General features: G+C 48.2%; 1 long non-coding RNA gene across 2 annotated transcripts; it reads right to left on the reverse strand.

Moving 5' to 3' along the window:
- Nucleotides 1-305: 305 nt before the first annotated feature.
- On the reverse strand, nucleotides 306-8,030 carry LOC130143750 (uncharacterized). 2 transcript variants are annotated; one of them, XR_008819857.1, is made up of 3 exons: nucleotides 7,905-8,030; nucleotides 3,369-3,593; nucleotides 306-2,450 (listed from the first exon to the last, which is right to left on the reverse strand). It is a non-coding gene; the product is annotated as an uncharacterized LOC130143750 (long non-coding RNA). The 2 variants fall into 2 exon arrangements; XR_008819856.1 differs by lacking the exon at nucleotides 306-2,450 and having other exon boundaries at nucleotides 3,018-3,593.
- Between the last annotated feature and the right edge of the window lie 5,233 nt (nucleotides 8,031-13,263).

The following is a 13,263-nucleotide window of genomic DNA, read 5'->3' on the forward strand; positions in this document are numbered from 1 at the left end:
GGCTCGCACTATCAAAAGCAAATCAATTAACAGCACTATCAGGCCCCACCCATCCATGAGATTCCCACCAGGAAGCACCAGCTCGGCTGGGTCCTTCCCGAGACGGGAGCTCCCTGCAGCACTCATCCGAACCCGACCAACCTTTTCAGAGAGTCCCTGCAGTGCATCACGCTCCCTCATCCCCTTCCCCATCTAAAGCTCCTTTTTAATTGACTTCAGAGAGAGGAACAGTGATGCTTTCTAAGGGGAAGTTTGATTTTGGCATGCAGTTTTCTCCACAGACTTGGCAAATGGATGTAACAAGGTCACAGAGAAAAACAGTTTTATTCTCTGATTACTGTAACATGATATGAGCTTGGAATTGCATCCACTTTGCCTATTTATTTAGGCATTGCTTGTCTGGTCCCTGAAGAAAACCCTCCAGCCCCGGAACCACATGTGGGCAGGGCCAGAATTGCTCCCCTGTGCTCCCCAAACATCTGCAAGCACAACTCCTGGGTGCTGCAACAGAGCTGCCACAGCTCCCAGCACCAGCTGAGCTCAGCACAGTGCAAGTCCTAACCATTAAAAAAAAAGGGTGCATTTTCACTAGATGGTCTCTGGATGAAGAACATCTTTGTGCATCCTTTTTTATTAGTCCAATATGGCCTATTTAGAAAGCGCAGCAGGGACAGCATACAGCACATCATCTCTTCTTGATCAAGCTAAATCCACGCAGAAAAATGAATACAGCAGTTGTACGTACCTCACTTTGTGAAAGTACTCATCCAGAGTAAAATATTACAAATATTCAGTGAATTGTCAAAATAATGGGAATATAACAAGGTCGAAATACTAAGTCATCTGATCATAATCAGCCCTAATTCCAGCAAAGCCACGTTTAAAGGAGATTGTTTTGTCAAAGGTTTTTCATGGCCCAATGGCTTTGTAGCACAAGGTTGTTTGGATCAAGTCATTTCTGATGAACATCTATTATGGTGAGGAAATGTCACATTCATTTTATGCTGTGAAAGTTCATAAACTTTCTTAGATAATTTAAGGACTTCTTAGCCTGTAACCTGTTGCCTTAGGAATGATTTAAATCAGAGGACAGGCAGAGCATGAGGCTTGGACACCAGTTGTGGCACCCGCCGAGGAGTGCCAGGACTGGAGGACAGGGATGCCCACCTGACACAGCTGCCACAGCCCAGCACTTGGCAAGGAAAAACAGCCACTGGTTTCGTCAGTGTGGACAGCACAGCCTGGGGGTGGTCCTGGAGTGGGGAGGTGTCCCACCAGTGCCTGAGGTGCCGGCAAAGGAGGGTGGGTGCTGGGAGCTGCTGGGGGAGCAGTGCCTTGAGGCAAGGGACAAGCCAGAATCCCTCAGGGGAAGAACCAGAACCCCACAACCTTCCTTGCTGCAAGGGTTAATGCTCCTGCGCTGGAGTGGTGGGGGTTTTGCTGACTTTCTGCTCTTACATCATGGCTGTGCTATGAGGCCTGGCAGGGGTCCGTGTTTGAGCTCTACAGCTCCTGGCTCTGAGCTCTGTGTAATTTTTGGCACAGCGGAAGGGAGCCTTGTCCGTGGCAGCGTGGATGGGGCACAGGCACCAAGTGAACCCATCCCCTCACCGGGGCTGGCAGGGGTTCGCCCAGAGACCCCCCTTTGGCTAGTAGTCTCCCTTGGGGGAAAGAAGGTGCCAAAAATGTTTGTGCAGCTCCCAGTTGTTAACTCGGCTGAGGGGCTGGGAAGAGTTGCTCTGTGCAGCACAGCTCTGCATGGCAGCGTGGCACAGCATGGCACAGCATGGCACAGCATGGTAAGGCACAACATGGCAAGGCACAGCATGGCACAGCATGGCGCAGCATGGCAAGGCACAGCATGGCACAGCATGGAGCGCTCCCTGGGATGCCCTCAGTCCATCAGAGCATTTCCATGGGACCAAGCAAAGCCAGAGCTACCCCAGCCTGGCTGGAGGTGCCCAGCTCCAGTCCCGTGCTGACAGTGAGACACCAGCCTCCTGGGTCCAGGCTGCAGGAATGAACTTACAGAGCAAAACCAGGCAGTCTGAGTCAACTACTCCCTAAAATCATCAATTACTCTGTGACAGCCCAGAAGGAGAGGAGGGGAAGTCAGGGACATGCTGTGTAGGGGAGTGTGAAGCCAGAAGGAGAGAGCAGTAGTTAAAAAACACGGCTGTGAATCGGGAGGCAGCAATGGTATTTCCAGATGCATGAAGGCTTGAGTGGGTGTGTGAGGGCTCCAGAGCTGCCCTGCAGCACCAGTCCCACTCATCTGCAGGGCCGCTGGGTGTTTCGGGAGCCGGAGCTAGTCGGGATGCTCCTTCCACCCTACTCGGGCTCCACGGGAGCCAAAATGGAGCAGCAGGACAAGTGTCATGGGGGGCATGGGGGGAGTGCAGCACCAGCAGGCACTAGGACTAGCGTTGCTTGTGAGCACCATCAATACTCTGAAAAACAGCATAAACACACTATCAATAAAGTTTACAGATGAGACTCAGCCAGGATAAATTGCAAATACCACCAACAGCAGAGGACACGGGACTTGGAAGAATTAGGAAAGTGCAGAATGCAACCAAGGGAAACACGGCTGGGACAAAGTGCAGCCAGAACGGCCAAGACACGAGGGAGTGAGAGGGAGGAAACAGGAAAATCTGTATGCTGCTCTGATGGGAGAGGCAAAGAAAAGATTCCAGACAGAAAATTTAGGATGAGTCTGCAATGACAGATGAAAGAAAAGATAATTTCCAACCCTGCTATCTTTTCAGTCTGTGGAAACATGCTGGTTTCTATCAGTGACTGGAGCAAAGCTGGGTGCTGCGCATCACTGGGACTCCTTTGTGGCAGTAAAGGGCTCTCAGAGGAAAGCAAGAGCCACCAGACACGGAACAACCACCAGGCTTGGTGTTGTCTTCCACCTCCTCTGAGCAAGGACAGGAGGAGGGGAATGGTGGTGTGCAGGCTGCCTCCCTGCCAATGTTCAATGGGAGGTATAAAGAATTGGACTCAAGCACAGATTTAGTATTCCAGATTTTCTCTTTTCCTGGCAGAAAGATGTACAAGACACCCAAGGGAAGCTGCAGAAACTTTCATTTTGCGTGCTGAAACCAAAACAAAAACACAAATAAGAAGATGGGCTAAGTATTGGGAAATACATCCTGGAGTGCAAACTCATCAGGTGACCTTCGGCATCTCTGGGTCTAGAAAACAGTGAGGCCAGTTGTGAATTTACCTATTATTCAGCATGACAAAGTTAATTGGAACATGGGAAAATCATCATCAGCAATTTCCTTTCAAAACTTATTTGTAGTAAAAACAGTCCACAGGAAAATAAAACACAAGTATGCATAGGACTAATATTAAATTACCGCAGGTTTATCATATCTGAACTGAGAGGGGAAAACAATGACATCTGGACAAACCATTAATGGTAAGAGGCTTAGCATGACTGAGGGTCACTGCAGTCCTTCCTTCCAGCGTGGCAACAAGAACGACTCATGCTGGTCCAGGCTGGAGCACCGGGATCATGTTTCCCACGCTGGGGGTTCTGATCGCTGCAGGAGGAAGGGCTGGTTTCAGAAGAGAGCACCGCACTGGGGAAAGGAGAAACAGGCCACCAAACTGGAAATAATTCCTAACTGGTTTCTTCTTCTCAAAAAGTAGGTTACTCCCCCATGGCTAACATCACTGTCACCTTTTATGTGCCTTAGAAATCCACAGACAATCATAGATTCATAGAATTTCAGTTGGAAAAAACCTTTAAGATCTTGACGGATGGAGAGCAATACTGAAATGAAATGCTGGGAAATAACGGCCTTGTGCACTTCTCCCTTTTTCCCCACACCCGAGCTGGGGCCTTTGTAAGGTTTGCAAACCCAGGAGCCCCCTGCCCTGCCTGCAGAGCCACCTTGGGGACACTGCAGCCCACTGGTGCCAGGGCAGGGAGCTGCTGCGCCCAGCCCTCCAAGCACTGGCCAGGGGACCGTGTCCTGGCAGCTGGGAGATGGTTTTGTTTTAGAAAAAAGGAAAGAAAAATCAGAAAAAAAGGAAAAGAAGATCAAGCATATTGCATACTGATGAAAAGAAACCCTTTCCAGCTGCGTAAGAAGAGGAAACCCTCTTCCCATTCTCTGCACAGGAGCCAGATGTCCCCGTGCCCAGGAGGATGGAGGGCTCCGGGGGGACCCACACGAGTCCATCCCTCCCTACCAAGGCACGGGGAGATGGCACCATCCCAGGGCCAATTCCTTACAATCAGAGCAGCGCAGGATGCCGCCAGCAATATGACCCCATCACACTCAGCAGCAGCAGCTCCAACTCCCCATTTGATGCCGTGACTCCTGCAGAGTTTGCCCATACTCTGTCTTGTCCCAGTGCTCTGCCACAGGTGACCCGGGGAGACCCAAAGCAGGTCTGTGCAGGGGCCACTGCCCTGGCACATCCACTGCAGCCGGGGCAGCCCAGCAGCTCCCCACCTGCCAGCCTTCTGCTCCGGGCCAGGGCTCAGCACCCCCAGCCCCCACTGACACGGGGTGGGATGCTCATGTGGGAGGCGAAGCTGGACAAGATCATCAGGTTGCAGAGAAAGGCAAAGGAAACATTTAATGAGCCTGGCGCAAGCTTTAAGCAGCATGCTGAGGTGTAGGGGGATGTATGTCCAGGCACTCTGCTCTAGACTCCTGCATCTAATAAAAACAAATGCGTGCAGCACTAGTGACCTAGTGCATAATTATAGCAAACAGCAGCTCACGGTGGCTGGCATCGGGATGGGGACGAGGAGCAGGAGCATCGCCAGCACCGCCAGCACCGTGCCAGCAGAGACAGTCCCGCAGCACACCGACCAGCGCTGCTGGCACAGGATTCATCCAGCGGCACCCGATCCACCAAAGCCACTTTGCTTGCAGCTGTGCGAAGCTATATGATCATCTTTTTACTTAAAACACAAAAATATCTGAAAAGATCCTGCAAGCGTGTTTGCTGAATTTAACATCTGGAACATAAATAAAAGATGGCCGGAGAATGGGATTTCTTTGGAGAGTAGGAAACAAAGTACCTTGCCACTAACTTGTTTTAGCCGTTCTCTGTAATATAATTTCCAGTTCATTTGGTTATCAGGAACACTGATTATTTTCACGCTGAAGAGGCGATTTCAATGCCCAGTGCAGTACGTCCCATGTTTGGGATTCTGTGTTAGTTTTTTGATATCCACTAATTTCTCCATGCTGAGGCAAATTTGTCACACGCATGGGTCTGTTTGATTTCATTAAACAGAATATTTAAGCATAAAAATTGTTTAATCGCCTTGTGTCATTATGAGATGAATTTCATTTTGCATACATTTGCATATTTCATCAAAATTAAGGCTGCTAATATGCAAATGAGAGACAGGTTGCGGCTGAGGTGTTTATTGTAATAGCTGCAGGCTGTTCCACTTGAAAAGCTTCTGGGCGGTGCGGTGGAAGGGGGTGCACAGACCCCTCCAAATGCCTTTTAAAATCAATTTGCTGTATTTTTCACACTAAGGTCCCCTGCCAAACCGCTCCGGCTTTGCGCTGGGTCTCACCCCCGGCGCCTCATTTGTCAGAGCTGGGAAGTCACTGTCTTCTCCCTCCACCACAGCAAGAATCATTGAAATAAAAATAATGTCCAGCCGGCGGTGGAGAGCAGAGCCACAGGGGTTTGGATGACCCCTGGGAAAGCTCCTGGAGCTGGGACAAGCCCCAGAAATGGGGATATTCCCCCAGAGCCCGGGGAGCCAGGCAGCTCCCCCCTCTCATTGAACGTGGTGAAGGTCAAGCACCAAGTTCCTCCAGACCCGTTTGAGAGGCCCAGACAGACAAATCATGAAAATCAATACACAGTGGCTGATTAATGCAGGCTTCATTAGCACGCAGCAGCTGAACAATCTACATCCAGCGGTTATTGTGTTTTGCAGTAGGCCAAATAAAGCGGGATGAATCCAGCTATCCCAGCCCAGCACCCAGCGCTGCTGAACTTTTATTTTGCGATCGATGCAAAGGCCTCCCCTGCCTTGTCACAGTCAGCACTTTTACTACCCAGAGTGTGAAGCTCCAGAAATTTTATATGATATGGCATCAGTTCCTCACATTTTATTTTCAAAATATATTCTTTGTTTGTTATTTATGGAGAAAGGTATTTCATGCTTTTAACCCCTTCTAGAACCCAGGGCTTTTTTTAAAAAAAGCCATCCTGTGCATTAGCCAGTTGTATTTTAGAAGCTGGAGTAACGATGTCTAAAATGTAAAGCCTATGACGAGCGATTAGCTACTTCGACTTGCGTATAGTAATTAAACCAAAATTAACTGGTGAACAGTCACAGCCATCCATCCTGAGCAGGAGCCCGTTCTGCTGACTCTGCACAGAGCTCACAATGCAGAGGCACAATGTGAACTCTTGCTAGGGGCTATGGACAATGGCTGAGCAGCACAAAGAAAAGAGCTTATGGCAATTTTTAAAAGCTTTTGGAATTAACATTTAAAGCACAATGGGCTTTTTCAGCACATATTAGTCAAATCAAAAATTATATCATCACTTCTCCAAAGAAAACTCTGGTGGTGTCTTTCCTTTAGTGCTCAGAGGTAAGTCCTGCCTGTATATTAGAACGCGAGTATTCCTATAGTTTTAGATTTTTATTTTTATTTTTTTGGTAAATGTTAGCTCTGAATGGCCGCTCTGCAGTGACTAATAGGGGAAGGTAACCCAGCACTCCCGCAGCACAATTGCAAAGGAATGCAAATCCCAGTGCTATTCTGAGTATCTCTCCTCACAGAGGAAGGAGAATGGGACCACCTTAAGTCCTTCTGAAAGGCTGAGGCTCAAAGGTATGTATTTGTTTAAAAAAAAAAAAAAAGTGTAGTGATTGCAGAGAAAAGAGAAACCTGAGAGCTTATTCTTGAACAGTCAGACAGGGTCACCAAAACCAGACTAAATAGTCTGACTGCAGGGCAAAGCACTGGGGCTGTCTGAAAAATGATCCTCTGGATGGAGGGAATAGCAAGAAAAACCAGGGAAGGAGGGCTGGGTGGGAACAGGGGAGTTGCTAGAGTCTGGGCCACGGGAACCACACGGTGCCACCGAGCCCAGGGCATGGCAGAGCCCACCGGAGCCCCTGCAAGAGAAGGTCCTCCCTGGGGCTTCATGGGACATCCAGCCACACGTTTCGCCTTTCTGAGGCTGCTCTTTTAACAGTTAAAATATTAGAGTAGAATATAATGAATGGATGTTCTCCTAATATCACTCAGTTCTCACACCACCTGGCAGGAACCAACTGACTGCAGCAGAAACGTGCTCAGCTTTACACCACCTCCTTCCACATCCTTCTGGTCAAGTCACCACCTCCTTCCACATCCTTCTGGCCAAGTACCCTGAAGCAGATCTTGACCCTGGCAAGGGCGAGCTCTAAAACCCTCCAGTGCCTGAGGGACAGAACCAACTCAGAGAGCACAACTCACCCTTATTTCAGAGAGATTAAGCTTAATCTAGGAACCACTTGAAAGCTCAGTGTATTAGGACTAGATAGAAGTCTATGTTCTCCTTACTGCTCTCATCTCACCAGTACAACACTATTAATTCACGTGCTTCCCCCCCCCCCAAAGGGTTACCTTACTCTCAGTCTAGAAGGACCTTTCCAAAACCATCTCACAGAACAGCTGCAGGGAAGGAGCTCCTAAAGCAATAAGCAGAAACTTTACTCTGTTGGTAAAGCTGTGTGCCATCCCCTACTGAAAGAATCACCCACCAGCATCTCACAGAGCACAAGAATATTTTTCTTTTTGTTTCAGAAAAAGCCCAAAACTAAAACCACACACTTGCTTTTTACCTTACAAGGCCAACCCCCACAGAACTTACCCAAACCTATTTTCTTACCAGGCTGATGCCCTTACCTGTATACATGCTTCACCTGCCCTAGGTTCCCACCTGTGCGGAGCACGGTTGCAGGAACAACCGCCCACACACAGACACCCTTGAAAAGCCAGCTGCAAGCACTGCGGTGAGGTGGTGGTGTGAGGTTTGGTTATAGTGCTCCTCTTGGGGTGGGTGTTCCTGCTATCTCCTGGGCTATGGCAAGCTGTGTCAGCACCATCCTGTTACTGACGGTGCTTGTCCTTGGTGTCTTTGTAGCTTGCTGCCCTTCAGTTCTGTTTTTGTTTGCTTGCTTTTGGGATATATTTTTTTTGGCAATCTTTTTTTTTTTTTCTCTTCTGGACTTTGGTAACCTTTTCTTACTCTTCAGCTTGATTATTTCCTCCTACAGCATGGAAGCTCCCTTTCTGATTTTTCTCTTTAGTTCCTAGTATCAACAACTGATTCTCACCTCTCTTCTGCTGTACCCTGCTCAGCTGCCCCTTTCCTAGCAGTCCATGCCAAATTCTTAGTCTTTCTGTTAGCTTTTGTTTTCATGTAGAAGTTTGTATTTATTTGTTTTTCAGATTTGAGCCTGTTTATTGCGGTGTTAGCTTGGGAAAGCCAGCTGTGCTTGGGAACACCCAATTGCACCCGTGTGCACAGTGGGTGCTGGCTCTGGCTGGTGTTTCTTTGAGTACAGAAAGCTTGGGGAAATAAAGGCCATCCCACAGACCCTGTGTGCCCATGGCCAGGCCAAAGGGTGCATGCAGCAGGTTAGAAAAGCCTCCCAATTCAGCCGAATCAGCGGCAGACGATTGAGTAAACACGAGGTGTTTGCCAGATATTAGGCAAGCAAGAAACACACGTTTGATTCTTTTAACTTATGACTGCATTTAATTACTGTTTTTTCCTCCCTTCATAAGCTACATATGGGATTAATAATATTGCTGAATCAGATATGCTCTCTTATTCACCAAAAAGAACAGAGCAGTAAAAGTGAGCAAAGGAAGCTCTGATGCTGTGGGGAGAAAACTGCTCTTTTTAGGAGGGGGCAGCCAGCCTGTGCCTCCGTTTCCCTGTCTGTAAAGCAGGTACCTGCTGACGGGTCACTGGTGCATCGCCCAAAAGTGCTGTGGGTGCACTGGGGTCTGTTACCCCGTGTCAAAGCTGACAGCACTTGGGAGCCTGGTGTCCAGAGCCACAGGCTAGGTGCAAGGAAGACTGTTGCTCTCCTTGCAGGTTGTGTGAAATGCAGCTTTAAAATGGCATGGCTTTTTAACCCCTGCAGGATAGAGACATCTAAATGCTGGGGGTTATTAAAAATTAGCCTGAATATGTACGTGTATAGTATTTCCCAGCCTGGAGCTAGAGGTGAACAGATAAGTCACAAAATAAAATATCCCCTCTGCTGGGTACGTGGCATGATGCTGGTGCTCCCAGCTGGTGTGGGGATGGGGCAGAGGGCTTGGCTGTCCCTGGGATGCAGGATGCAGTGGTTTAAGCTGGGGAAATTGTGGTTCAACTGGGTGAAGTAATGTGAGAGAGCCAAAACTGGGGGAATCAAAACACAGTTAAAAGGGATTTGAGGGATGATGGCCAAAGCTCCAGTGGCTCATTCGATGGGGATGCTGGGCCTCTGAAGGCACCGTGGTGCCAGTGGGTTTGTTTAGCTGGGAGCCAGAGGAGGAAGGGGCTCCCTCATGCGTTTCACCTCACTCCATTGATTATTATGGGCTCCTTATCTGGGCATGCCAGCGGGTGCAGTGCTCAGGGACACTTTAATAACAGGAAAATTTAATTCAAAAAGCCCAAACTATGTGCTAGGCTGTGTTTGACTGTTTACCTGCTAATGTTTGCCAACTGCTATCTCATTAGCTGTACAGAAAATATAATTGATATTTCTGTAGAGACATGACACTTGTGCCTCTGCTGAAACGGGAAGGTTTTCTCAATGCTTCATATCACTCCTGTTCGTTGCTTCCCATAAGTGATACTGCCTCATTTTGGGAAGGAATCCAAGAAATAAGAGCTTACCAAAGAGGCCTCTTGAAAGTATGGGCAGCTTTATGTCAGCCTGGGAGCTCCCTTGGACACAAATCTTCTGGAGGAAAGAGTGGATTCTCTGCTGTTTGCAAAAGGGCCACAAATGGGAAATAAAATGTTTGTACAGCTCTTTAATGTGAAAAACATCCATTTTGGAGCACAGATTCTGTCTGGTCTGGGTGAGACTGAGCAGGCTGCGTGTGAGGGGCTGGTTAGAGGGAGGCAAGTGGCTGTTTTCTGAGATATCTGTAAGCCTGAGTGCTGAGTCAGGGCATGGACTGGTCCAGCCCCTGGCAACCGGGATTTCCTGGTCAATGCTGGGAAGCAACGTTCCTGTCTGTGGTGCGTGTCCCCATCTGTTCCCTGACCTGCTGTGACCAAGGGCCTGTCTAGCACCAGAGGAGGCAGTGGGTGGGGATGCAAAGGCCCTCTCCTGCTCTCTCCCCCATCCACCAGTTACACACTGGTGAGAAGCAGTGCATATCTGCAATTTTAATTCCTGGAGGGCCAACAGTACCGGCTAATTACTGCCAATGCTGCACCTAAAATCTCACTCCAGACAGTGTCATTGCACACCTTTTGTCACAAAAAGGTATTTTTGCTGTTGCAGTCTTTTTCTTCCCCACACCCATCAGTGTCCACCAACAAACGGGCAAACACTACTTTCCTTGAAAGACGACCCAAGGCTGAAGGCACCCTGCATGGGGCTGGGGTGTGAGGGTGAAGGGGTGTCCCAGCTGGCTAAGTTCTGCCGCCAACAAGCAGCAGAAGACTAATAGAGCTACACAATGAGGTAACCAGAAAGAACATAAGCAGGATTTCTGCTAGCAGAAGGAAGTGATTTTTTCGGGGAGAGCACACTCTGGGAAGTCATCCTCAACTGTTTCCAAACTGGAGTTTAGCAGATATTTCTGTATACCTGTCTATGAGAGGAGCGATCCCCTCAGGACACATTGCAAACCTACAGGAAAGGAGAATTTCTGGTTTGGTAGCCCTGTGTCTTTGTGCATTTCTGTTCTTTATTTTGAGTAAATATTGGGCTCCACTAAATGGAGGAAATCTGTGCAGTGCATTACTGTGTGTTGGGGATGCTGTGAAAAATGGCTTTGACACGGCTGCTTCCTCTTTTCTCCTTCCACTGATGCTACGATTCCTGGTGTCATTTCTTGCCATAAAGCCCCATCACCTCTCTTTTGAGATTTGCATATAGTTCATACATAACAAGGCTTTTTTTTCCTGGGATGAAATCTCTTGAAATCTGATCCATGAACACATCTAAACAGTAGCTCTAACAGGAAACTCAGAGATATGGAAATGTAAATGATTCCCCAATCAATAAAGATAATTATAGTGAAAGATAGACTGACATACAGTATCTTGAGGCTTTTTTTCTTGTCTTCCAAGGGGCTCCCCAGAGGCGCCACAGACACTGGTGAATGTCTTTCCAAGGCTTACTAAGGTTGGGGAAAATTGTTCACGGAAACAGGCGCACGAGTGACACTGCCAAGTTAACAATGTGCACGTTGCAGCTGAAGCCAAACTTCTCCAGCAGACTGGGGGCAAGGAATACGAGTGCAATCGTTACCAAGGGATTTTCAGTTCTGTAGTTCATTTTCTCATTGACATCCTATTTTTTGCTGTAATTATAAATGGCATGATAAAGAGATCAGCGTTATGCAGCTCTCCTCCTACCTTTTTAAAAGATTCACTAATTTTGTCCAATTAACCTTGGGGGGTTTTAGTGGACTCTAAATACAAACTGCTGTCAACTTTTGCAGAACCCAGAAGGAAAGAGAGGCTGATCCCTACCACCCACCCACAATTGTTGGCTGTCAGTGAATATACCTTATTTGCATGTTTCTGGAAGGGCTGATGGGGCAGGTCACAGAGGATTTTCTGATGTGGCCAGCTGGTCTTCCTCATGGCACTGGGAGCAGGAGCATGGTACAGCCTTGCAAGAAAGTGCAGAAAAGCCTGAGATGGGAACAGTGGAGAAGAATCAATTAAATGCATAGCAGCTTTGTTGGAGTCAAGAGCTTCCTGAGCTGGGTCACCATGTCCCTCTAGCCCATTCCTTTTGTGACACCCCTGCTCTCACCCCCACCTCCAAAGTGGGTCCTGTTGAATGCCACGCTTGTGGCTGCTGGCATGCAGCTGCCAGTGGGGAATGTGTGCACCCCAGCCCAGTCCACACACAGCCTGGCCGTGACCTTTCCGTTAGATCTTGACAAAGTTGCTCTGAAGTCTGGCTGCATTTCAGGAACATTGTCCCTTGTGAACAAAGTTCACTTGCTGTCTAGCATTCAGCTGGATTGTCTTTACTTGGAAGAGGAACTTCTAAACTTTCTCAACGAGTTCATTTTGTTTGAACTAGTGAAATAATTTCTAGTGCAAGCTCCAAGAAAGACTTTTTAAATTTTCCTGCTTGAACCTCTGTCTGTCACATGAGGCATGATGGACACTTGCGAGGTCATCTCCTCATTTGCTTTCAGCTCCTTCAAAAGACACATCTGACAACTTTGATGCAACCCAAAACCCAATGCATATCTTCCTCCATGGCACTAGTTTATACACATATATATATATATACACACATACACTTGGAGAGGAATGAAACTGAATATGGTGGTTAAGTTCATGCCATTAAGGGTGGTTAAGGTCACACCATCTGACACATATCAGATGAAAAGCTCAAGTAAGAATATTCAGCCAACTGCTCAGTACAGTTTCTCATCCTTTCTGTGGCAAGAACAGCCCATTTCCCACAAAGCAGCTCCCAGCAGTGTGAGTCCAGTCCCCCCCACTTCTGGGGGAAGAAACAGTGCATGTCACGTAGTACGCAGAATAGCTGTTCACCTTTAACAACTGTGGCACCCGTGAGAATGCCAGACTTCACTCTCCCTTTCTTCCCACTTGCAATCACATTTAACAGAGGAAGAGAGGAAATTGCTTTTACCCATCCTCATTCACTTTATGTTCTCCCTGGGATGAGAGGGTGCTCTCGAAGCTTGCTTTGGAGCAGTACAGACCTTGCTGTAAGGAACCAGGCTCTGCTTCATAGGTGTTGCTCAGGGTCAGCCCTGTGCCCTGGCATTGGCAGTTTACGCTGCCTGGGGTGCGGGAGAGGCTGCGCCCCATCCTGCTCCTGGTTGGCTCCAACCCCACGGGGTTGCTGCTCCGATGTGCTCATACCACGCCGATAGCAACTGATAACTCAGAGCATACCCCAGCGCGTGCACCAGGCTTGCACTATTTCTGACTCCAAAGTACAGATGGCTCTAGGGTGGCTTTTCTTGGCACATCCCTGCAAAACCTAAAGAGGGCATCTGCTGAAAACAACTGCTTTGAAATAGC

This window comes from Falco biarmicus, chromosome 1, assembly GCF_023638135.1.
Source record: "Falco biarmicus isolate bFalBia1 chromosome 1, bFalBia1.pri, whole genome shotgun sequence".
Classification (NCBI taxonomy): domain Eukaryota; kingdom Metazoa; phylum Chordata; class Aves; order Falconiformes; family Falconidae; genus Falco; species Falco biarmicus.